Below are 25,954 nucleotides of genomic sequence, written 5' to 3' on the forward strand. Positions count from 1 at the left end.
GGGATCATAATAATGTAATTTAACTCAGTTATTTTGTGAGGGTTAAATTAGGTAATGCATATAAACTCCTTAGGAAACACTCTGGGTCACATAGCATGCATTTTTGATTCCTGTATCTAAGAACCTTGTAATAATGTCTTTTAAATATACATTCCAGTGTTCTTGCCTGGAGAATCCCAGGGATGGGAGAGCCTGGTGGGCTGCCGTCTATGGGGTCGCACAGATTCGGATACAACTGAAGTGACTTAGCAGCAGCAGCAAACATACACTGGGTTTTAAAAATCCTAAATTCTTCATGACCATTATGATCTCTGAAGTATGTTTATTTGCCAGTTTCAACATATATTCAGTTCAGTATAAATGTCCCTGAAAAGAGTAATAAAATATTAAAGTAGTCCATTATCCTATTTTATAGACTAATAAAGTTAATTCCAGAGACATTAAGGGCTGGACCCAAGAAGGTACAGCTGATCTCAGGGCTGGGAGAACTTCTATTCTTTAAATAAAATATTGGAAATTTGGTTCTGAATCCATTCTTAAGCCAACTTTTTATTCTGAATGTAGTTCATCCCAATTTAATAACATCACTTGTTTCACAGATGGCAAATCTTGGTAAATTATAAACTAGAAGCTTTGAGGTCAGTTGGGCCCAGATTTGAATGTTGATTCTGCCTCTTAAAGTAAAAGATAACTGTGGCCTTGGGTTGAGCCTAGTACCAGCATACAGTCAATGATTAATATTGGTTGGTAAAACACAAATTAATATTGTGAAGAGTATTGGGCTTTCCTTATTCATATTTTTTAGTAAGAATAGAGCAGAATATAAATATGCCCAAGAGTGGATTGTTTATGCCTAAAATCTAAAAGACACTGGAGAGAAAATATTAACACTTTTGAGACAAAAGCTGGGGATAGACATTAAAGGACAGTCCAAATGAATGATTATATAATTTGGGAGGGATATAGATTATCATTTATTTAGAAGTTATAACACACTTTGAGTGTCTTACACTCTACAAATGAATAGATTGATAAAATAGGAGGCTTTCCTGGTACAAACATTGCAATATTGGAAAGATTTGTCTTTGGGCTCCATTTCAGTATATTTTTCCATTTGCTGTGCAGAGACCTGGGCCAGTCAGACGATATCTTATTCTTTCTCTGGGAAGAATGCCAGATATTTCAACACACTATTTTCAGTAGCTTCATGGCACCTCAACTACGACTTTCAGCTGGCCTAGTTGGTCATAATGTGGTAGAGGGACATCACTATAACAGCAAAGAAAGAGAACACACACTCAATGTCCACACTTGGTTAATTATGGCTAATTTAATTAGAGTACATCCAGGGAATGTCATGCAGCCCTTAAAAGAATAACATAGATCTATCTGTGCTACTATGGAAAGACGTCAGTAATAAATGTTCTGGGGTCTAGGGCCACTCCTCTCAGTCCTAACCTCAGCTGCAGCTATGGGGACAGTTTCCATGCATGCTGAAGGCTACCCAACTCAAGTAACAGCTGCAGTTTCAAGCTCTCTTCCAGAGCTTTTGTCAAAGCTGAGAAGCTTTCTCAGCCCTCCCAGAGTAGACCAGAAGAGCAGGGGAATTAACCTCTTGAGGCAACCCTTAGCAAATGGGGTTGCCTTCTGTGTTTTAGAGGGACAATTCTGAAGTGTGTTCTACATGGAGACTCTAAGATAGAGTCTCCATGAAACTGGTCCCCAGGTCCATTAAACTAGTCAGTCCAAAGATCCTGGTTTTTATTGGTTTGCCCTCCTCTATAATATTCTTTCTAATATTTCATTCTGGCTCCTTGGAATTAAAAGAAAGAAAGAGAGAAAGGGAGGGAGGAAGAAAGAAGAAAAGAAAGAAAGGGAGAGAGACAGAAAGGGATGGAAGGAAAGAGGGAGGAAAAAGGAAAAGACACAACTACCTACATCCATGTCCTTTACTCAGATTCTTTGGGGGGAGGGGAGAAATCTCAATAAATTCTCCCAAATTTCAATAAATCTTCCCAAATCTCAATAAATTCTCCCAAATTTCTGAAAAAAATCAAGATGATGTTCACTGGAAGAAGGTGTGAATCAAGCTGCATAATTGGATACATGGTTGTTCCCATTTGTGTGGAAAAAAACACAACAAAACTGTGATATGCATATATGATTATATATACTTAGAAATAAGATAAAAGCTATGGAGGGAATCACACCACACTGCGACAGTGTTGCCTCTGAGACTGAGATAGTTAAAGAAAAAGGAGGAGACTTGCCATTTAATTTTTATACACTTCCGTATTATTTCAACATTTAAAGAATGTTACTTTTGTAATTAAAAAATAAGTTAAAAGGCAGAGGAAGTAGTAGTTTCTGTGTTCTTGAAGCATCTAGCTTCCCCTTCAAGCCATAAGGTGTATTGTAGAAAAAGGAGTAACCACACAGACATATGACCACTTCTCTTTAAGACACAGCTGCTGAAAATCCCAACTGAAACCATCTTCACAGAAAAATCACACACTAGATAAAAATTCTTTTGGAAATACCCATCTAATGCAAGGTGAATTAACTTCTTCAGATTTAGTCTAGAGGCCTTCAGTGTAATAGAGAATATCTTTTTCTTTTTTTTCAAACTGAACTGCTTTAATAGTAGGTTAAACCTTATAAGAAACTGATGAACAATTCTCTGAAATGGTGGCACCATTTTGAGTTGTTTTTATTTAAGCTGTTCTGATTGGTTTTCTTATGAATTTTACTCTGACAACTAATGATATTTGAGTATCTTTTCACTCGATCATTCCTATATCTCCTTGAAAGTCTTACCAAGTCTTTTGCCTATTTTAAAATGGGCTTTTTGTTTCTATTGTGGATTTCTAGTTCTTTACACATTCTGGATACAAATCTTGTCGAATACGTACACCTCAAATATTTCCCCCAATCTGCGGTTTATTTATTCATTTTCTTAATGGTATCTTATTTTGGCTGCACAGTGAAGCTTGTAGGATCTTAGTTCACCTACGAGTGATGGAACTTGGGCCCCAGCAGTGAAAGTACTGACCACCAATGAATTCCTGTTAATGCTATCTTTTGATGATCAGAATTTTTTTTTAATAAAGTGAAATTTATCAATTTTTTTAATTTTATGATTTGAAACATCTTTCCATGTTTTTTTAGAGGCTTTCTAGTTCTGATTTTATATTTAGGTCTATAAGTTATTCATCTATTTATATCCATACAAGTTATCCATCCTAGTCTATGTATAGGAAGACTGCTCTGGCTCATGCATCTTTATGACTCCCATGAGAACATTCCCACATTTCTGGAGGATAAAAGGCACATGAAGTACACTAAATTACACCAGTCATCCCAGCCAAGAATATTCTAGAGGAGGCTGGTGACCTCCAACAAATATGAGTAAGCACAGCCAAGATCACCTAAGCTTAACCTGAATCAGGTAACTACATAGTCACCTACAGCTACATAAATGCTTATTTTGAATGCTTATGAGATCCATCATTCTTTTTCCTGAAACATATTTGTGTCAATAGAAAATAGATACCTAGAAGTGTGGTACTACTATAACAAAAACTAAAATTATGGCACTTAGCTTCAGAAATGGGACCTATGTTTTGTGATGGAAAAATATTTGGTAAAAGCACAGCTATGATAACTTAGAAGACAGAAGATGTACCCAATGAACATTGGGACTTGAGCAAAGAGATTTTTAGGAAGAATATTGAAAGTATCAAATGGTTCTTACTAGCTGCTGCAGATAAATAAGCCACCTCAAGAAAGAGAAGAACTCGGAAAAGACCTGGCCAGTTTTCAGGAAGAATTTATATAGAATCTAGTAGGGCCAGAATTTGCTAAGTTGCAAAGTGAAATTGTTTTTCATGTGTAGCTTTTCAAGGCAGTAAATGGGTTTCAAATTAAGAAATAGGCTCAGGATACAGGTCAAATCAAGGATGGGGCTGTGAAATTTTTGTTGGGACCTCAGAAAGATGCGAGGTAATACAGAGTAGATGCCTCAGTGGGACAAAAATGTACCTGGGCCTCCCAGCAGCCTGGTATGACATTCCCAAATTAGCACTGATTCAGTCCAAAAGAGTGGTATGTCCCCAAAAGAATCTACAGTGTGTTTTTCAAAACATGAAGTTAAGTCAAGTTATATAAAACACAAGTTACTGAGACAGTTGTAATGGAAAAAGTAGCCACCAGGTAAAACTAAATATGATAGATACTGTTCAAAATATGAAAAAGGCCTCTTGGCCTCCTTCACTAGACAGAAGGCAGACAGAAAAAAAATTGTTCAGAGAACACACTCTCTAACATCCTTTCCAGAAGAGGTCAAGGCAAGCAATGGAAAGTGTGGATGCCTATCAGAGAGCAGAGCCAGGAACTGTGGAGGAAATGACTTGCAAGCCATTTCCAGGTAGTAGAACCAGGGTCTAGTTAAAAAACAATTCTGGACTTTCCTGATGGTACAGTGGATAAGAATCTGCCTGCTGATGCAGGGGATGTGGGGTTCGATCCCTGTTCCGGGAAGATTCCACATGCTGCAGAGCCACTAAGCCCATGTGCCACAACTACTGAGCCCACACTCTAGAGCCTGTGCTCTGCAACAAGAGAAGCCACTGCAGTGAGAAATTCTCACACTGCAGCTAAAGATGATGTGGGAATGAGTGTGAAATGCAAGGCATTAAAAGAACTTCTCTGTCTAAGTTGTTGCCCCTAACTCGATTCAGTCATTATCTTGATCATCATCATCCCCACCACCATTACCACAATTTCTCTAAGTGTTCAGTATGTAACAGGATTCTGCTAAATGTTTTACATATGTATTTTAATTAGTCCTTACAAAAGTCTTAAGAGGCAGGCAATATGATTCTCATTTTATACGTAAGAAAATTGAAGCTCAATTTCCCTCCTCTAATGTCACCAAATCCAGTTCTTCCCTTAAGTTTTGCCTCAGAAATCACTTCCTCTAGGAAGCTGTCATTGATCTCCAATTTGAGTTTGGTGGTGGTACCTCTAAATTCCTATGGTAACTTCTGCATCTTGATTATTACACTTATCACATTGTAAAACCAGGGTGATGTCTTTCTGTGTCCATATGGCTCTTCCAAGACTCTAACCTCCTAGAGGGCACAAACTACGTAATATTCATCTTTGTAATCCTAGTGCTATGCACAGAACCTGGTATAAAGCAGGTACACTACAGATATTGAACTGGTTTGTGGAAGAGGAAAGGCATGACAGGAATAATTATTAGGTCCAGAGCATACACATGCCTGAAACCACAAAATCCATGAAAGACCAACTAAAACCTCTTGATCTGATTAAATAGTTCAGAAACAACTAATTTTCCACCCACCTCCTGTAGCATAGCAGGGATCTTCACAGGCATACTACCACAGATCAGAGGTCAGGGTCCCTGTGCTAGAGCTGTCTGGAAAATATTTATAGACTCTATCAAAGAGTCACTCTTGGTACCCTGGTCATTATCTGGCCCCGCCAGAGAAAAGAGGGATACTACACTATCTGGAGAGACTCCATTCACTGCATTTTGTAAGTTTAATAGCTTTTAATAGAAAAGTGGCCAATTATTCATTTGTCCCTGAAAAGGGGAAGGAATTTGAATACTGATTCTGTACCAGGCACTGCCCTACATATTTTTATTTCACTTAAAGACAAATATTGCTACAAACTCAGAGAAAGAGCTGATTTTATTAATTGTAGAAAATAGAACTGTTTTCAAATTTCCTGTCTTACCCTGGCCTGGAATTTTGTGGACTAGCATCGTGGGAGCAATTTATAACAGTAATCCATCACCGGACTGTAATTCTTTCTCTGACTTCATCTCTATACCAACTAAGTATGGTTTTAAATATCCAAGAGTTTGACATTTTCCTTTTTACTCTCCTTCTTACATATCCCTTAAATTGAGAAAGTCTGTGCCCATTTTCTCTGAATCTAAATTAAATGTACCTCTCCTTTGTATTTTTCTCTGAGAGTTTTAGTTTAAAAAAAAAAAATTCTAGATGGCTATGCTTTTTAGAACGACATACCTGCAGATCATTTTATTGTTCCTAGCTTAATTTCTCAAGTCCAAGTTAATTTGGAACTAATTATTCTTCCCAGACTAAAGTATTTCCCATACTTAACTGGTCTTTCAAGGTTTTTTCCCCTATGCTGCTGCTGCTGCTGCTAAGTCATCTTACATAATTTTCTCTTTGAGTTACCAACTTTGTGCAAGACAGGAGTTCAGAAGTCTGGCTAATACATATATTACGAACTAGCTAATTCCTTTGGCTAACTGGATCTAAAATTACCTTAACTCTCCCCTTTGCAACAGAGAAACCACAGGGTGTTAGATGAAGCTGAGAAGCACATACAGTCCAATGGTAATCTAGTGAAAAATTAATCATGAATATCTTTTGTTCTTTTCCTTGATATTTTTTCTTCCTTAGAATTCTACCTTTACACTATTTAATAGATATGTCAAGAATTGTGTGTCATGTTGGAGGAGGGTAGTAATACACAAAGAAATATTTAATATACTCTTTTCCCAGATGAAAGAACTTAAAAAATTTAAAGCCTATGATAACTCAAAGAAATAAATGTTAAAAGGGATAAATACCTAATATCATCAACTGTCTTCCAAAGCAACACAAGAAAAGTCATCTTATCAAACAGAATGCACATTAAAGAGAACAAATAAATATTTATTTACATTTTTGGAGGCTTTTAATAACATTCTCTACCAGAGACACTTTTTTTAAAATTTATTTTAATTGGAGGCTAATTACTTTACAATATTGTGGCGGTTTTTGCCATACAATGACATGAATCAACCACGGGCATATATGTGTTCCCTATCCCAAACCACCCTCCCACCTCCCTCCCCATCCCATCCCTCTGGGTTGTCCCAGTGCACTGGCTTTGAGTGCCCTGTTTCAGGCATCAAACTTGGACAGGGTGATCTATTTCACATATACATGTTCAATGCTATTCTCTCAAATCATCCCACCCTCGCCTCCTCCCACAGAGTCCAAAAATCTGTTCTTTATATCTGTGTCTCTTTTACTGTCTTGCATATAGGGTCGTAGTTACCATCTTTATAAATTCCATATATATGTGTCAATATACTGTATTGATGTTTTTCTTTCTGCCTTACTTCACTCTGTATAATAGGCTCCAGTTTCATCCACCTCATTAGAACTGATTCAAATGTGTTCTTTTTAATAGCTGAGTAATATTTCATTGTGTATATGTACCACAACTTTCTTAATCATTTGTCTGCTGATAGACATCTAGGTTGCTTCCATGTCCTAGCTATTGAAAACAGTTCTGCAATGAACACTGGAAAACATGTGTCTCTTTCAATTCTTCTACCAGAGACATTTTTTAAAAACAGCACTTGGGATTCTCAAGCAATTAGAGCAAGGATAAAAAAACAATTAAACATGAAATAAATAAGTTAAATGATCCTCTAATTATAGAAATGGAGGAAGTTTTAACACTAGTTGTATCTTAGGGATCAACACCAAGATTACTTAATATTATATATATATATTAGTTATATATAACTCTTCTACTTGATGAAATGCAACTAGATGGGAATAAAGAAAGTAGTCTCAGGCTTTTACTCAAAATATATTTATTTAGGATGGTGGCCTCAAATAAATAAATTATAAGCTCATAAAAAGAAAAGAATCTGCATCTTTAATACTTAAAAAAAAATCAGCTGCAAGTTTGCAGTCATTTTGCTTTGAGGCCAGAGATTTAAAAAAAAATACAATAATAATAAATACTATTATTTGATGTTTTCATAAAGGTATTGAAAACAAGTACTTCCCTGGTGGTTCAGATGATAAAGTATCTGTCTGCAATGCAGGAGATGCAGGTTCAATCCCTGGGTCAGGAAGACACCTTGGAGAAGCAAATGGCAACCCACTCCAGTATTCTTGCCTGGAGAATCCCACGGACAGAGGAGCCTGGTGGGCTATGGTCCATGGGGTCACAAAGAGTCAGACATGACTGAGTGACTAATACTTTTACTTTTCACATTGAGAGAGAATATAACTTCATTTTTCCACAAAAACGTGATGCATTTGCCAAACCTGAATGGAAAGGACTCCTCAGCTGGCCTCTAACGCTATCCGGGCTTGAGTTTTTCTATCTAGGTTCAACTTCTGGCTCTGCTACTTAAAAGCTGTATGACCCTGTATGACCTTTGTGAAGGTAAAAAACCTACCTTTGAGTGATACAATATGTGTTAAGCAACTAGCATAAAGCTTTGCACATAGAAAGCTGGTAATAAATATTAACAAATATTATTTTATAACTGCCTGTAACTAGGTGAGAGAACAAGGCACTATACTTGCGGTTCAGAAGAAGACAATGAAGAGGTGTGCCCAGAGAGAAAAAGGAATGAGTTGAAGACTGCAAGGGAAGAGAGTGAAACAAAATGAAAAACCTGAATCAGTTCCAGTCTACCTTGGAAGAGAATCAGGAAAGCAGAGTAGAAAAAGCAATTCTAGAAATGGATGAGCTGAAGACCAAATTGGAAACCAAAATGAAAAACCAAGGGTGATGGTAAGATAACAGCAAGTGAGGTTTTAGGATTAGGACTCAGAAATCCAGGAGAAGGTGCATTAACAGCTTCCCTGCACAAAAAATAAAAATAATAATTCTTCTGAGGTAGTTCAACATTTACTGCTGTTGAAGGCACCAAACTCCAGTAGCTTTGAGTCCATAACAATTGCTACATCAAGGCATTTCATTTCATTTCATTTAGGTAACATAATTGAGTTAGAAAACATTTAGGGGAAAAATTTTTTTCATAGAAAAGGTATTAGAAATCTTCAATCTGCATATTAAATACAAAAATCCAGCCATGGTATTAATTTGAGTGGGTAAATAAATTTATTTACCAAACTGAGAATATTCAAATTGTATATAGATCAGGCTTCTCAAATTTTCTGTAATGAAAGGCCAGATTTCGTTTGATGCTTTGTTTTCCCAGTCAATTCTGGAACATTATATAGCCTAATTATATGTGTCAGGCTACATAACTATAGGTTTTAGGTATGTGCTATGAGTTGTATGACGGAGAAGGCAATGGCACCCCACTCCAGTACTCTTGCCTGGAAACTCCCATGGATGGAGGAGCCTGGTAGGCTGCAGTCCATGGGGTCGCTAAGAGTTGGGCACAACTGAGCGACTTCACTTTCACTTTTTACTTTCATGCATTGGAGAAGGAAATGGCAACCCACTCCAGTGTTCTTGCCTGGAGAATCCCAGGGATGGGGGAGCCTGGTGGGCTGCCGTCTATGGAGTCGCACAGAGTTGGACACGACTGAAGCGACTTAGCATCAGCAGCATGAGTAGTATGCATAACACATGCAACTCACCAAGTGAATTCAACACCTCCTAAAGTTGTCTCTCCTCTGTTCAAAAAACAGAGTCTACTGTCATATGCTTGATGTCCCAGAAATGTCACTTGATAAAAAAATTTCTAAATTTTAGACTGATAGTATACAGATTGGCACCAGTCTTTAGACCAACACTTGCAGACCTACTCTGGAGAGTTTTAAGCCAAATAATTGGGTCAAGCATAAGAGGTCAGAAACTCCTGAATTTTGAGGTATGTTGACCTCCAGTTCAAGAGGGCTAGCCAAATGCTTGTGTTCCGTCTTACTCCCAACATCAAGCAAGAATGATAGAAGAAATACAAACATAAAGATGATTTCAAGGCAAACATGGAAAGGAAAGGGGTATATTGTTAGACCTCCCCTAAGTGAGAAATTATTGGAAGATATAAAGCAGATTGATAGTGAAACCTACTAAGTCTAAAAGATAACAGAAAAGACACCCCCACCCCAAATTAGTTTCCCAATAGAACCTTGGAATGCCTCAAGATTAGAGAAAATAGGATGAGGGGGAAAGAGTGAGGTTTGAACTTGGTAATTTACTAATAGTGGTTGGTGAATAGTATTGATTACCTACAGCACTCATTTTCTCTTTCTTCCTGATGGAACCCCCATTTTGTTTCACTCCTCCAAACAGGGCATATACCTGTGGGATGACCAACCCTTTCAGTTTCAAGGGTGGGAGACTTTGGTCTAAGTGCAGTCTCATGTCTCAGGTTTAGGAATAAGCATGTGACTAAGATATGGCCATTAAGACAAGTGGATATTTGCCAGACTGAAAAGTATGCAGACCTGACTATCAAAAATGCACAACCTACAACAAAAGGTTGGGATGAGATTAACATTGTATATAGAAAAAAAACTGAGAAACCAACAGAATCTGGGCCTTTGATGACACTGTTGAACTTCTCAATCAACCAGTTCTGAAGCCCATCCTCTGGCTGGGTCTGCTCTGAGAGACAGTATACTTCCTTATTCTTTAAGCCAGTTTCATTTGAGTGTTCTATATTTGCAGCTGAAAGCATTCTCATATTATATGAATGATAATAGCTATCCAATTCTTTTTTTCTCAGAGTAAGTGACTATGGCCTTTGCTCAAGAGTAGTTCTCAAAGATAGAGACTCCCAGAAAAGATGCTAGTCCCTGAGAAATGCAAAGTGATCCAGCAAAGTAATGGCTTGTGTTTCTGTACCCAGAAGAGAAGATATTGCAAATTCCAATAGATATTCCTATCTTATACCTCCAAAACCAGTGGATCTGGAGAAAATGTTTGCAAATCACATATCTCATAAGGGATTAATATGCAGAGTATATAAAGAACTTCTACAGCTCAACAACAAAAACATAAGCAACCCAACTCAAAACTGGGCAAAGGACTTGAATACATATTTCTCCAAAGAAGATATACAAATAGCCAAAAGGCACAAGAAAAACACTCAAAATTACTACTCATTCAGTTCAGTTCAGTTCAGTCGCTCAGTCGTGTCCAACTCTTTGCGACCCCATGAATCGCAGCACGCCAGGCCTCCCTGTCCATCACCAACTCCCGGAGTTCACTCAGACTCACGTCCATCGAGTCAGTGATGCCATCCAGCCATCTCATCCTCTGTCATCCCCTTCTCCTCCTGCCCCCAATCCCTCCCAGCATCAGAGTCCTTTCCAATGAGTCAACTCTTCGCATGAGGTGGCCAAAGTACTGGCGTTTCAAATCCCAGGGCTGATCTCCTTCAGAATGGACTGGTTGGATCTCCTTGCAGTCCACAGGACTCTCAAGAGTCTCCTCCAACACCACAGTTCAAAGGCATCAATTCTTTGGCGCTCAGCTTTCTTCACAGTCCAACTCTCACATCCATACATGACCACTGGAAAAACCATAGCCTTGACTAGACGGACCTTTGTTGGCAAAGTAATGTCTCTGCTTGTCAATATGCTATCTAGGTTGGTCATAACTTTTCTTCCAATACTAGTCATTAGAGAAATGCAAATTAAAATCACAATGAAATACTACTTCACACACATGAGGATGACTATAATAAAGAAAATAATAAAATGGAAAATAACAAGTGTTAGTGAGGATGTGAAGATACTGGAACCCTGGTGCATTGTCAATAGAAATGTAAAACACAGGTGCAGCCACCGTGGAAAATTATAGCTGTTCCTCAAAAATCTAACACAGAGTTACCATACAGTCTAGTAATTCCACTTCTGGGTATATACTCAAAAGAAGAGAAAGCAATTAGATAACTAATAAGAACCTGCTGTATAGCACAGGGAATGCCACTCAATATTCTGTAATGGCCCATATGAGAAAAGGCTCAAAAAAAAAAAAAAAAAAAGGAGTAGATATACGTATATATCTATATAGCTGATTCACTTTGCTATACACCTGAAACTAACACAACATTGTAAATCAACTATAGTCCAATAAAAATTTTAAAAATAAGTAAAAGCAAACATTTGAACAAATATTTACACACCAATGTTCACAGCAATATTATTTACAATAGCCAAGGTGGAAACAACCAAAATGTCAATCAACAGATAACTGAATAAACAAAATGTGTTATATACACACAATGGAAGATGATTCAGCCTTAAATTAAAAAAGAAAGGAAACTATGATATATGCTACAACATGGATGAATATTGAAAGTGAAAGTCACTCAGTCATGTCTGACTCTTTGTGACCCCATGGACTGTAGCCTGCCAGGCTCCTCTGTCCATGGAATTCTCCAGGCAATAATACTGGAATAGGGAGCTGTTCCCTTTTCCAGGGGATCTTCCCAATTCAGGAATTGAACCAGGGTCTCCTGCATTGCAGGTGGATTCTTTACCAGCTGAGCTACCAGGGAAGCCCCAAACATTATGCTAAATGAAATAAGCCAGATAGAAAAGGACAAATATTGTATGATTCAATTTATATAAAGTACCTAGAAGAGGCAAATTCATACAGAAATAAAGTATCACAGAGGTTGCCAGGGTCTCAGGAAGAAGAGACTAACAAGTTATTTAATGGGTACAGAGTTTCTGTAGGGGATATTTTTTAAAGTTCTGAAAATGAATAGTGGTGATGGTTCCACAATACAGTGAACATACTTAATATCACTTGATTGTACACTTCAAAATGATTAAAATGGTAAATTTCACTTTATGCTTATTTTAGCACAATTCAAACAACAAGCAAATAAAGCATGGATCCAGGGCTCCTGTTAAAGAATTTGAAGTTACTGTCAGCTAAAAAAGGAATAAGGAAAAACACACTAGTTACCAATATAGACTAAACAGGGAGAATATTAACTGTAATTCATATCCCCAGAAATTGGGTGACACAAAGAACACAATGCTATAAAAAGTAAAAAAGAATACATAGAAATTAAATATATCACTGCAAAAATTAAAAACTTCACACTGGGCTGAATAGCTGAATGGAGTCAGCCAAGGAATGAATGGGTGAACTGGCAGAGAAAGCAGAGTGATTTTCCCAGAATGCACTGCAATGAGGTAAAGAGAAAAAAATATAATAGAAAAGTTTAAAGACATGAGAGATACACCCACAAGTCCCGTTGTCAGTATAATAATACGAGTTTGAGAAAATGAGGAGAGATTGATGAAAGTAGAGAAATAATCAAGAACTTAGAGGAGGAAATTTCCCTTAGTGGATACTTGAGTCCTCAGTTTGAAAGAAGGGTACACCAAGTGCCAGTCAGGAGGGGAAAAACACACTTAGACTATTTTGGAAAGATGTATGAGTTCTAAGAAAAAGAGAAATCGAAAAGCCTCCTGTTAGAGACAGGAAAGGAAAAGGATACCTATGAAGGACTGAAAACAAATTTACACCAGAATTCTTATTTGCCATAGTGGATGCCAGAAGACAATGGCACACTTTCTTCTAAATTCTGAGAGGAGAAACTTTTGAACCCCAAATTATATACTTAGCCAAACAGTCACTCACATATAACAGGCAAAATAAAGGTGTTTTTATATATGAAGGAACTCATAAAGTTTACAGTCCATGAACTTTGATCAAAATAATTATCTGAAGACCAATGAAAAAATGAACACCAAAAAAGGCCATAAAAAAAAACCTGATTATAGTTTGAACTTATAGTTACTGATTTGAAGTTATAGTTACTTCAAAATGGTTATTCATAGAATGCTCCTGAGACCTGTGGTTGATGCTGTGCTGTGTTGTCAGATGGCCCTTCAGGAAAATAGAACTTATGGCTTCACCTGCTGGGAGTCCCTCCAGGGGGCAGCCTTCATTGGTCAGGCCTCACCTGAAGTCACATCTCCTCCCTGGGTGGCCCTTACCTGATGACTGATCTACCCAAAGGTATAAAGCCCAGTCTTTTCTCTGCAACTCAAACAGCTCTGAAAAGTCATCCACCTTCATAGTCCCCCAGGTCAGGCTAAGGTTTCCCCAGGCCTGCATCACAGACTTTTTCCTCTGCCTTGCCCTGCTCCTTTTCCCTTCTCTTTTCCCCAGTTCTTGATCCCAAGAGCACTCCCTAATAAACTTCTTCTCTGTTTCAGTGACTACCTCCTGGGGAGCCTGACCTGTATCAAATAATTAGAAATTATTATTACTGCAAGAAATAGAAATTAAATAAATAAAATAGGTAATATTCCAAATGAATTTAACAAAATACTGTATAGGAGGCAGCGGGAGTAGAGAATGAAGGGAGCCTCAAGGTCAAAGAAGTGAAAGTATTCCAAGAGTCTGGCCTTCTTCAAAAGGGAAATGTTTACATTTACTGGGCTTCCCTGGTGTCTCAGAAAGTAAAGAATCTGCCCACAATGAGCAAGACCTGGGTTCTATCCCTGGGTTGGGAAGATCCCCTGAAGAAGGGAATGGTTCCTGACTCCACCCCACTACAGTATTCTTGCCTGGAATACTGCCGTGGACAGAAGAACCTGGCAGGCGAACAGCCAATGGGGTCACAAAAAGTCAGATGACTGAGTGACTAACACTGTACTTTACTTTTACTAATTAATCTTCAATATCCATCAAAACCTATGTTTAACTCTGTCTTTTCAGAAATGCCAAGATAAGGTTTCAAAGTACTACAGCAGTAGGTCTCTTAAACTTTAACTTGCATATGTATAATCTGGTTGGCTTATTTTAAAATGTAGTTTCCCAGACCTTAATCTCCAAAAGTTCTGATTTCATGGGCATGCTGCCTAAGGCAGGAACTTGCAGTTTAACAACCAAGCTGCTTGGTAGCCCTGATGCAGCTGGTATGAGGACACACTTTGAGAAACACTGTGCTAGAGAACAAAAAGAAACTAATAATATTCAACCTGGGGGGTCCAGTGGCTAAGACTCCATGTTCCTAATGCAGCAGCCCCAGGTTTAATCCCTGGTCAGGGAACTGGATCCCACATGTGACAACTAAGAGTTTGAAAGCTGTAATTAAAGATCCTGTCTTCCCAACGAAGATCAGAGATCCCACGTGCCACAAATAAGATTCAGTGCAGCCAAAAAAAAAATTAATTAATATTTTTAAAAAATTCAACCAATCCAATTACAAATGTAAGGGGAGATTCTTTTTAGAAAAAAATTAAGAGGAGGACTTTTCTAGTGGTACAGTAGATAAGAGTCCACCTGTCAATGCAGGGGATGCAGGTTCAATCCCCGGGCCAAGATGATTCCATATACTGCAGAGCAACTAAAGCCCATGAACCATAACTACTAAGCCCCACTGCAACTACTGAAGCCCATGTGCCTAGAGCCTATGCTCCACAACCAGAGAAGCCACTGTAAGTAAAAGCCCATGCACCACAACAGGTGGAGAAGGAAATGGCAACCCACTCCAGTGTTCTTGCCTGGAGAATCCCAGGGATGGCGGAGCCTGGTGGGCTGCCGTCTATGGGGTCGTACAGAGTTGGACACGACTGAAGCGACTTAGCAGCAGCAGCGGCAACAGCACCACAACAGGAGCAGCGAGCAGCAGCTGTGCGGCGCAGAAGCAGTGATCGGGGGCTGTGCAGGCGCAGGAGCCGCAGCGAGCGGCAGAGAGGAGATACACCACGTCCAAGGTAAGAGAAACCCAAGTAAGACAGTAGGTGCTGAGAGAGGGCAAGGCGCAGGAGCAGCTAGAGGCAGTTGGGTGGTACAGGGGCGGCGAGCAGCAGAAAGGCCAGCAGTGACTGCCGCACAGGAACAGCTAGTGGCAGTTGGGCGGTACAGGAGCAGTGAGCAGCACAGAGGACATACCCCACGTCCAAGGTCAGGAACGGCGGCCGTGAGGACATACCCCACGTCCAAGGTAAGGGAAACCCAAGTAAGACACCAGGCACTGAGAGAGGGCATCAAAGGGCAGACAGACTGAAAGCACAATCACAGAAAACTAGCTAGTCTGATCACATGGACCACAGCCTTGTCTAACTCAATGAAACTAGGCCATGCTGTGTGGGGCCACCCAAGATGGACAGGTCATGGTGGAGAGGTCTGACAGAATACGGTCCACTGAAGAAGGGAATGGCAAACCACTTCAGTATTCTTCCCTTGGGAACCCCATGAACAGTATGAAAAGGCAAAAAGATAGGACACTGAAAGATGAACTCCCTAGGTCAGTAGGTGCCCAATATGATACTGGAGATCAGTGGAGAAATAAATTAAGAAAGAATGAAGGGATGGTGTCAAAGCAAAAACAACACCCAGTTGTGGATGTGACTGGTGTAGAAGCAAGGTCCGATGCTGTAAAGAGCAATATTGCACAGGAACCTGGAATGTTAGGTCCATGAATCAAGGCAAATTGGAAGTGGTCAAACAAGAGATGGCAAGAGTGAACATCGACATTCTAGGAATCAGTGAACTAAAATGGACTGGAATGGGTAAATTTAACTCAGATGACCATTTTATCTACTACTGTGGGCAGGAATACCTTAGAAGAAATGGAGTAGCCATCATAGTCAACAAAGAGTCCAAAATGCAGTACTTGGATGCAATCTCAAAAATGACAGAATGATCTCTGTTCATTTCCAAGGCAAACCATTCAATATCATGGTAATCCAAGTTTATGCCCCAGCCAGTAACGCTGAAGAAGCTGAAGTTGAACGGTTCCATGAAGACCTACAAGACCTTTTAGAACCAACAGTAAAAAAAGATGTCCTTTTCATTATAGGGGACTGGAAGGCAAAAGTAGGAAGTCAGGAAACACCTGGAGTAACAGGCAAATTTGGCCTTGGAGTACAGAATGAAGCAGGGCAAAGGCTAATAGAGTTTTGCCAAGAAAACACACTGGTCATAGCAAACCCCCTCTTCCAACAACACAAGAGAAGACCCTACACATGGACATCACTAGATGGCCAACACCGAAATCAGATTGATTATATTCTTTGCAGCCAAAGATAAAGAAGCTCTATACAGTCAGGAAAAACAAGACCGGGAACCAACTGTGGCTCAGATCCATGAACTCCTTATTGCCAAATTCGGACTGAAATTGAAGAAAGTAGGGAAAACCACTAAACCATTCAGGTATGACCTAAATCAAATCCCTTATGATTATACAGTAGAAGTGAGAAATAGATTTAAGGGACTAGATCTGATAGAGTGCCTGATGAACTATAGACAGAGGTTAATGACATCGTACAGGAGACAGGGATCAAGACCATCCCCAGGAAAAAGAAATGCAAAACAGCAATATGGTCTGAGGAGGCCTTACAAGTAGCTATGAACAGAAGAGAAGCGAAAAGCAAAGGAGAAATGGAAAGATATGCCCATTTGAATGCAGTCCAAAGAATAGCAAGAAGAGATAAGAAAGCCTTCCTCAGCAATCAATGCAAAGAAATAGAGGAAAACAACATAATGGGAAAGACTAGAGATCTCCTCAAGAAAATCAGAGATACCAAGGGAACATTTCATGCAAATACGGGCTCAATAAAGGACAGAAATGGTATGGACATGACAGAAGCAGAAGATATTAAGAAGAGGTGGCAAGAATACACAGAATAACTGTACAAAAAAGATCTTCATGACCCAGTTAATCACGATGCTGTAATCACTCACCTAGAGCCAGACATCCTGGAATGCAAAGTCAAGTGGGCCTTAGAAAGCATCACTATAAACAAAGCTAGTGGAGGTAATGGAATTCCAGTTGAGCTATTTCAAATCCTAAAAGATGATGCTGTGAAAGTGCTACACTCAATATGCCAGCAAATTTGGAAAACTCAGCAGTGGCCACGGGACTGGAAAAGGTCAGTTTTCATTCTAACCCCAAAGAAAGGAAATGGCAAAGAATGCTCAAATTACCACACAATTGCACTCATCTCACATGCTAGTAAAGTAATGCTCAAACTTCTCCAAGCCAGGCTTCAGCAATACATGAACTGTGAACTTCCAGATGTTCAAGCTGGTTTTAGAAAAGGCAGAGGAACCAGAGATCAAATTGCCAACATCTGATGGATCATCAAAAAAGCAAGAGAGTTCCAAAAAAACATTTCTGCTTTATTGACTATGCCAAAGCCTTTGACTGTGTGGATCACAACTAACTGTGGAAAACTGAAAGAGATGGGAATACCAGACCACCTGACCTGCCTCTTGAGAAACCTGTATGCAGGTCAGGAAGCAACAGTTAGAACTGGACATGGAACAACAGACTGGTTCCAAATAGGAAAAGGAGTACATCAAGGCTGTATATTGTCACCCTGCTTATTTAACTTATATGCAGAGTACATCATGAGAAACGCTGGGCTGGATGAAGCACAAGCTGGAATCAAGATTGCTGGGAGAAATACCAAAAACCTCAGATATACAGATGAAACAACTCTTATGGCAGAAAGTGAAGAAGAACTAAAGAGCCTCTTGATGAAAGTGAAAGAGGAGAGTGAAAAAGTTGCCTTAAAGCTCCACATTCAGAAATCTAAGATCATGGCATCTGGTCCCATCAGTTCATGGCAAATAGATGGGGAAACAGTGGAAACAGTGAGAGACTTTATTTTTTTGCGCTCCAAAATCACTGCAGATGGTGATTGCAGCCATGAAATTAAAAGACGCTTACTCCTTGGAAGGAAAGTTATGACCAACCTGCTACTGCTAAGTCACTTCAGTCATGTCCGACTCTGTGTGACCCCATAGACGGCAGCCCACTAGGCTCCTCTGTCCCTGGGATTCTCCAGGCAAGAATACTGGAGTAGGTTGCCATCTCCTTCTCCATTTATGACCAACCTAGAAAGCATATTAAAAAGCAGAGAGCACTTTGCCAACAAAAGTCCATCTAGTCAAAGCTATGATTTTTCCAGTGTTTATGTATGGATGTGAGAGTTGGACTATAAAGAAAGCTGAGTGGTGAAGAATTGATGCTTTTGAACTGTGGTGTTGGAGAAGACTCTTGAGAGTCCCTTGGACTGCAAGGAGATCCAACCAGTCCATCCTAAAGGAGGTCAGTCCTGGATGTTCATTGGAAGGACTGATGTTGAAGCTGAAACTCCAATACTTTGGCCACCTGATGCGAAGAGCTGACTCATTTGAAAAGACCCTGATGCTGGGAAGGAATGAGGGCAGGAGGAGAAGGGGACGACAGAGGATGAGATGGTTGGATGGCATCATCGACTCAATGGACATGAGTTTGGGTGGGCTCCAGGAGTTGGTGATGGACAAGGAGTCCTTGCATGCTGTGGTTCATGGGGGTCGCAAAGAGTCGGACACAACTGTTCGACTGAACTGACTGAACTGCACCACAACAAAGAGCAGCCCCCACTCTTTACAACTAGGGAAAGCCCACATGTAGGAACAAAGACCCAGTGCAACAAAAGTTTATTTAGTTAATTTTTAAAAATTAAAAAGAAAGAAAACGAATACAAAACAAGATGTCAGGAACAAGAACAATCATATCATTAATCAGAATGTGTGTGAATGGGATCTGTTAGGATAGATATTGACATTCCTGAATTTATCTAAGATGAGGCTCACCCAGAGAAGTGACAGAGGCAGGCCCAAGCACATGGGAATCCCAGGCAGAATTCAAACACTGCCTCTGAGCAACAATGACTTCCATGACAAATGGCAGAGATCAAGCCCTAAGCCTTTGGAGTGGGAGCACTGACTCCAAGAGCCTAGACTACCAGAGAACTAACCCTGCTGCTGCTGCTGCTGCTAAGTCACTTCAGTCGTGTCCAACTCTGTGCGACCCCATAGACAGCAGCCCACCAGCCTCCCCCGTCCCTGGGATTCTCCAGGCAAGAACACTGGAGTGGGTTGCCATTTCCTTCTCCAATGCATGAAAGGGAAAAGTGAAAGTGAATTCGCTCAGTCGTATCTGACTCTTAGCAACTCTATGGACTGCAGCCTACCAGGCTCCTCTGTCCATGGAATTTTCCAGGCAAGGTATAAAATAGTAAGAACTCACACAAAGGATACCACTTGAATATAAGACTGGGCATCACCCAACCACCAGTAGCACCCTGTGCAAGATGCCTCATATACACAACAAAGAAAAAAAAATACAAACCCAATCATCAGCAGATAGGATTACCACCTCACTCAGCCATGCCCATCAGAGGAGAAACAAACAAACAAATAAAAACTCAGCACAAATCTCACAAAGCTCACACAAACCACTGGACCAACCTAGGAGGGCAGAAACCAAAAGAAAGAAAGAATTCAACCTTCTTTAAGGAAAGAATTCAACTTTCCTTGTAGCCTGGGAAAAGGAGACCTCAAACACAATATGTTAAAAGAAAAATAATGAAAAGGCAAGAAATACTGCACAAATGAAGGAACAAACTAGAAACACAGAAGTCCAAATAAATGAAGAGGAAATAGGCAAACTACCTGAAAAAGAATTTGAATAATGATAGTAAAAATGATCAAAAATCTTGAAAACAAAATGGAGAAAATACAAGAATCAATGAACAAAGATCTAGAAGAATTAAAAAATAAACATACAGAGGCAAACAACATAATTACTTAAATTAAAAATACTCCAGAAGGAATTAATAGCAGAATATCTGAAGCAAAGGAACAAATCAATGAGCTGGAAGATAAAAATAACTTCTGAAGAGCAGAATAAAGTAAAAAAGAATGAAAAGAACTGAGGACCATCTCAGAGACCTCTGGGACCATATCAAATGCACCAACATTCAAATTATAGGGGTCACAGAAGAAGAGAAAAAGAAAGTGTATAAGAAAATTTTTGAAGAGATTATAGTTGAAAATTTCCACAACATGGAAAAGGAAATAGTTAATCAAGTCCAAGAGGCACAAAGAGTCCCATACAGGATAAACCCAAGGAGAAACACACCAAGACACATACTAATCAAACTAACAAAGACTAAACACAAAGAAAGAATATTAAAAGCAGCAAGGGAGAAGCAACAAGTAACATACAAGGGAAACACCGTACCCTTAACAGTTGATCTTTCAGCAGAAACTCTGCAGGACAGAAGGGAATGGCAGGATGTATTTAAAGTACTGAAAGGGAAAAATCTACAACCAAGATTACTGGACTTGGCAAGGATCTCATTCACAATTGATGGAGAAATAAAAAGCTTTTCAGACAAACAGAAGTTAAGAGAATCAAGTACGACCAAACCAGCTTTACAACAAATGTTAAAGGGACTTACATAGTCAAGAAATACAAGAGAAGAAAAAAGATCTACAAAATCAACCCAAAACAATTAAGAAAATGGCAATAGGAACATATATATCAATAATGACTTTAAATGTAAATGGATTAAATGCTCCAACCAAGAGACACAAACTGGCTGCATGTACACAAAAACAAGACCCATATATATGCTGTCTACAAGAAACCCACATCAGACCTCAAGACACACGTAGACTTAAAGTGAGAGGATGGAAAAGTATATTCCATGCAAATGGGAAGCAAAAGAAAACTGAAGTAGCAATCCTCATATCAGACAAAATAAACCTTAAAATAAAGATTACAAGAAATAAGGAAGGACACTACATAATGATCAAGGGATCAGTCCAAGAGGAAGACACAGCAATTTTAAATATCTACGCACCCAACATAGAAGCACCTCAGACATAAACAAATACTGCTGCTGCTGCTGCTGCTAAGTCGCTTCAGTCATGTCTGACTCTGTGCGACCCCATAGACGGCAGCCCACCAGGCTTCCCTGTCCCTGGGATTCTCCAGGCAAGAATACTGGAGTGGGTTGCCATTTCCTTCTCCAATGCTTGAAAGTGAAAAGTGAAAGTGAAGTCGCTCAGTTGTTCCCGACTCTTAGAGACCCCATGGACTGCAGCCTACCAGGCTCCTCTGTCCATGGATTTTCCAGGCAAGAGTACTGGAGTGGGGTGCCATTGACTTCTCCAAAAACAAATACTAACAGACATAAAAGGAGAAATTGACAGTAATGCAATAATAGTAGGAGACTTTAACACCCCACTCACACCAGTGGACAGATCCCCAAAACAGGAAATTAATAAGGAAACACAATTCTTAAATGATACATTAGATGGGATGGATCTCACTGATATCTTCAGGACATTCCATCCAAATGCAGAAGAATACACCTTCTTCTCAAGTGCACATGGAACATTCTCCAGGATAGACCACATCCTGGGTCACAAATTGAACCTCAGTAAATTTGAGAAAATTGAAATCATATCAAGCATCTTCTCTGACCACAATGTTATGAGACTAGATATCAATTACAAGAAACAAACTGTAAGAAACACAAACACATGTTGATTAAACAATATGCTTCTAAATAACCAACAGGTTACTGAAGAAATCAAAAGGGAAATCAAAACATTTCTATAAACAAATGACCATGAAAACATGACAACTCAAAACCTATGTGATGCAGCAAAGGCAGTCCTAAGAGGGAAGTTTATAGCAACACAATCCTACCTCAGGAAACAAGAAAAACATCGAATAGACAACCTAACTTTACACCTAAAACAACTGGAAAAAGAAGAAGAAGAACAAAAAAAGACCAAAATTAGTAGAAAGAAAGAAATCATAAAGATCTAAGCAGAAATAAATGAAAAAAAAAAAAAGAAAGAAACAATAGTAAAGATTAATAAAACTAAAAGCTGGTTCTTTAAGAAGGTAAACAAAATTGACAAACCTTTAGCCAGACTCATTAAGAAAAAGAGAGAAGAATCAAATCAACAAAATTAGAAATGAAAAAGGAGAGGTTACAACAGACAATGCAGAAATACAAAGGATTATAAGAGACTATTATGAACAACTATATGGCAATAAAATAGATAACCTGGAACAAATGGACAGATTCTTAGAAAGGTTCAATCTTCCAAGACTGAACCAGGGAGAAATAGAAATTATGAACAATCCAATTACAAGCACTGAAATTAAAGCTGTTATCAAAAATCTCCCCAAAACCAAAAGCCCAGGACCAGATGGTTTCACAGGAGAATTATATCAAACATTTAGAGAAGAGCTAATGCCTATCCTTCTAAAACTCGTTTAAAAAATTGCAGAGGAAGGAACACTTCCAAATTCATTCTATGAGACCACCATCACCCTGTACCAAAACCAGACAAAGACAACACACAAAAAGAAAACTACAGGCCAATATCACTGTTGAACATAGATGCAAAAATCCTCAACAAAGTTTTAGCAAACAGAATTCATCAACACATCAGAAAGCTCATACACCATGATCAAGTTGGGTTTATTCCAGGGATGCAAGGATTCTTGAATATACACAAATCAATCTATGTGATACACCATATTAACAAATTGAAAGATAAAAACCATATGATCATCTCAACAGATGCAGAAAAAGCCTTTGACAAAATTCAGCACCCATTTATGATTAAAACTCTTCAAAAAATGGGCATAGAAGGAACCTACCTCAAAATAGTAAAGGCCATATATGATAAACCAACAGCAAACATTATTCTCAATGGTGAAAAACTGAAAGCATTCTCCCTAAGATCAAGAACAAGACAAGGGGGTCCACTTTCACCACTATAATTCAACATAGTTCTAGAAGTCCTAGCTACAGCAATCAGAGAAGAAAAGAAACAAAAGGAATCCAGATCAGAAAAGAAGTAAAGCTCTCACTGTTTGCAGATGACATGATACTGTACTTAGAAAACCCTAAAGATAGTACAAGAAAATTACTAGAGCTAATCAGTGAATTTAGCAAAGTTTCAGGATACAAAATCAATACACAGAAATTATTTGCATTTCTATATACTAACAATGAAAAATGAGAAAGAAATTAAGGAATCAATCCCATTCACCATTGCAACACAAAGAATTAAATACCTAGGAATAAACTTACCTAACGAGACAAAAGAACTATACACAGAAAATTATAAGACACTAATGAAAGAAATCAAAAGATGAAATAAACATATGGAGAGATATTCCATGTTTCTGGGTAGGAAGAATCAGTATTGTGAAAATGACTATACTACCAAACACAACCAATATATTTAATGTGATTCCTATCAAATTACTAACAGCATTTTTCACAGAAGTAGAACAAAAATGTTCACAATTCATTTAGAAACAAAACAGATCCTGAATACCCAAAGCAATCTTGAGAAAGAAGAATGAGCTGGAGAAATCAACCTTCCTGATTTCATATTATACTACAATGCTATAGTCATCCAGATAGTATGGTACTGGCACAAAAACAGAAATATAGACCAATGGAACAAGATAGAAAGCCCAGAAATAAACCCATGCACCTACAGGTACCTTATTTTTGACAAAGGAGGCAAGAATATACAATGGGGCAAAGACAGCCTCTTCAATAAATGGTGCTGGGAAAACTGGATAGCTACATGTAAAAGAATGAAATTAGAACACTTCCTAACACCATACACAAAGATAAACTCAAAATGGATCAAAGACCTAAATGTGAGACTAGAAACTATAAAACTCTTAGAGGAAAACATAGGCAGAACTGCTGCTGCTGCTAAGTGGCTTCAGTCGTGTCTGACTCTGTGAGACCCCATAGACAGCAGCCCACCAGGCTCCCCCGTCCCTCGGATCCTCCAGGCAAGAACACTGGAGTGGGTTGCCATTTCCTTCTCTAATGCATGAAAGTGAAAGTGAAGTCGCTCAGTCGTGTCTGACTCTTGGCGACCCCATGGACTGCAGCCCACCAGGCTCCTCTGTCCATGGGATTCTCCAGGCAAGAGTACTGGAGTGGGGTGCCATTGCCTTCTCCAATAGGCAGAACACTCAGTGACATAAATCAAAACAAGATCCTGTATGACCCACCTCCTAGAGCAATGGAAATAAAAACAAAAGTAAACAAGTGGGACCTGATTAAACTTAAAAGCTTTTGAACAGCAAAGGAAACTATAAGCAAAGTGAAAAGACAACCCTCAGAATGGGAGAAAATAAAAGCAAATGAAACAACTAACAAAGGATTAATTTCCAAAATATATTTGGAAATACAACTCAATACCAGAAAAACAAACAACCCAATCAAAATTTGGGAGAAAGACCTAAACAGACATTTCTCCAAAGAAGACATACAGATGGCTAACAAACACATGAAAAGATGCTCAACATTGCTTATTATCAGAGAAATGCAAATCAAAACTACAATGAGGTATCACCTTACACCAGTCAGAATGGCCATCATCAAAAAGTCTACAAACAAATCCTGGAGAGGGTATGGAGAAAAGGGAATGCTCTTGCACTGTTGGTGGGAATGTAAATTGATACAGCCACTATGGAAGACAGTATGGAGATTCCTTAAAAAACTAGGAATAAAACCACCATATGACCCAGCAATCCCACTCCTAGGCATATACCCTGAGGAAACCAAAATTGAAAAAGACACATGTATCCCATTGTTCATTGCAGCACTATTTACAATAGCTAGAACATGGAAGCAACCTAGTTGTCCATTGACAGATGAAAGGCTAAAGAGGTTGTGATACATATGTACAATGGAATGTTACTCAGCTATAAAAAGGAATGCATTTGAGTCAGTTCTGATGAGGTGGATGAACCAAAAACCTATTATACAAGAGCGACGTGAGTCAGAAAGAGAAAGATAAATACCATATTCTAACGCATATATATGGAATCTAGAAAAATGGTACTGAAGAATTTATTTACAGGGCAGCAATAGAGAAACAGACATAGAGAATAGACTTATGGACATGGGGAGAGGGAAGGAGAGGGTGAGATGTATGGAAAGAGTAACACGGAAACTTTTACCATATGTAAAATAGAGAGCCAATGGGAATTTGCTGTATGGCTCAGAAAACTCAAACAGGGGTTCTGTATCAACCTAGAGGGGTGGGATGGGGAGGGAGATGGGAGGGAGGTTCAAAAGGAAGGGAATACATGTATGCCTATGGCTGATTCATGTTGAGGTTTGATGGAAAACAGCAAAATTCTATAAAGCAATTATCCTTCAATAAAAAATTGATTAAAAAAAAGAAAGTGTGTGAATGGGTTGAATCCACAAGTTAGAAAGTATACTGACTTTGATTAAAAACTAAACTCAGCCATAAAATTGTTTATAAGAGTTAAAACTAAAATAAAATGACACAGAAGTTTGAAAAAAGAGGCAGAGACAAAGATACCTAGGCAGATGGTGATAAGAGA

At 38.9% G+C, this 25,954-nt stretch overlaps 1 long non-coding RNA gene across 1 annotated transcript in view; it reads right to left on the bottom strand.

Moving 5' to 3' along the window:
• Positions 1 to 653: 653 nt before the first annotated feature.
• Positions 654 to 25,954, bottom strand: part of LOC112583892 — a 79,307-nt gene continuing 54,006 nt past the window's right edge. Inside the window, exon 3 of the long non-coding RNA XR_003108168.2 lies at positions 654 to 1,269. This is a non-coding gene — a long non-coding RNA (uncharacterized LOC112583892). The remainder of the gene's footprint in view (positions 1,270 to 25,954) is intronic.

Source organism: Bubalus bubalis, chromosome 3 (genome assembly GCF_019923935.1).
Source record: "Bubalus bubalis isolate 160015118507 breed Murrah chromosome 3, NDDB_SH_1, whole genome shotgun sequence".
NCBI classification, from domain to species: domain Eukaryota; kingdom Metazoa; phylum Chordata; class Mammalia; order Artiodactyla; family Bovidae; genus Bubalus; species Bubalus bubalis.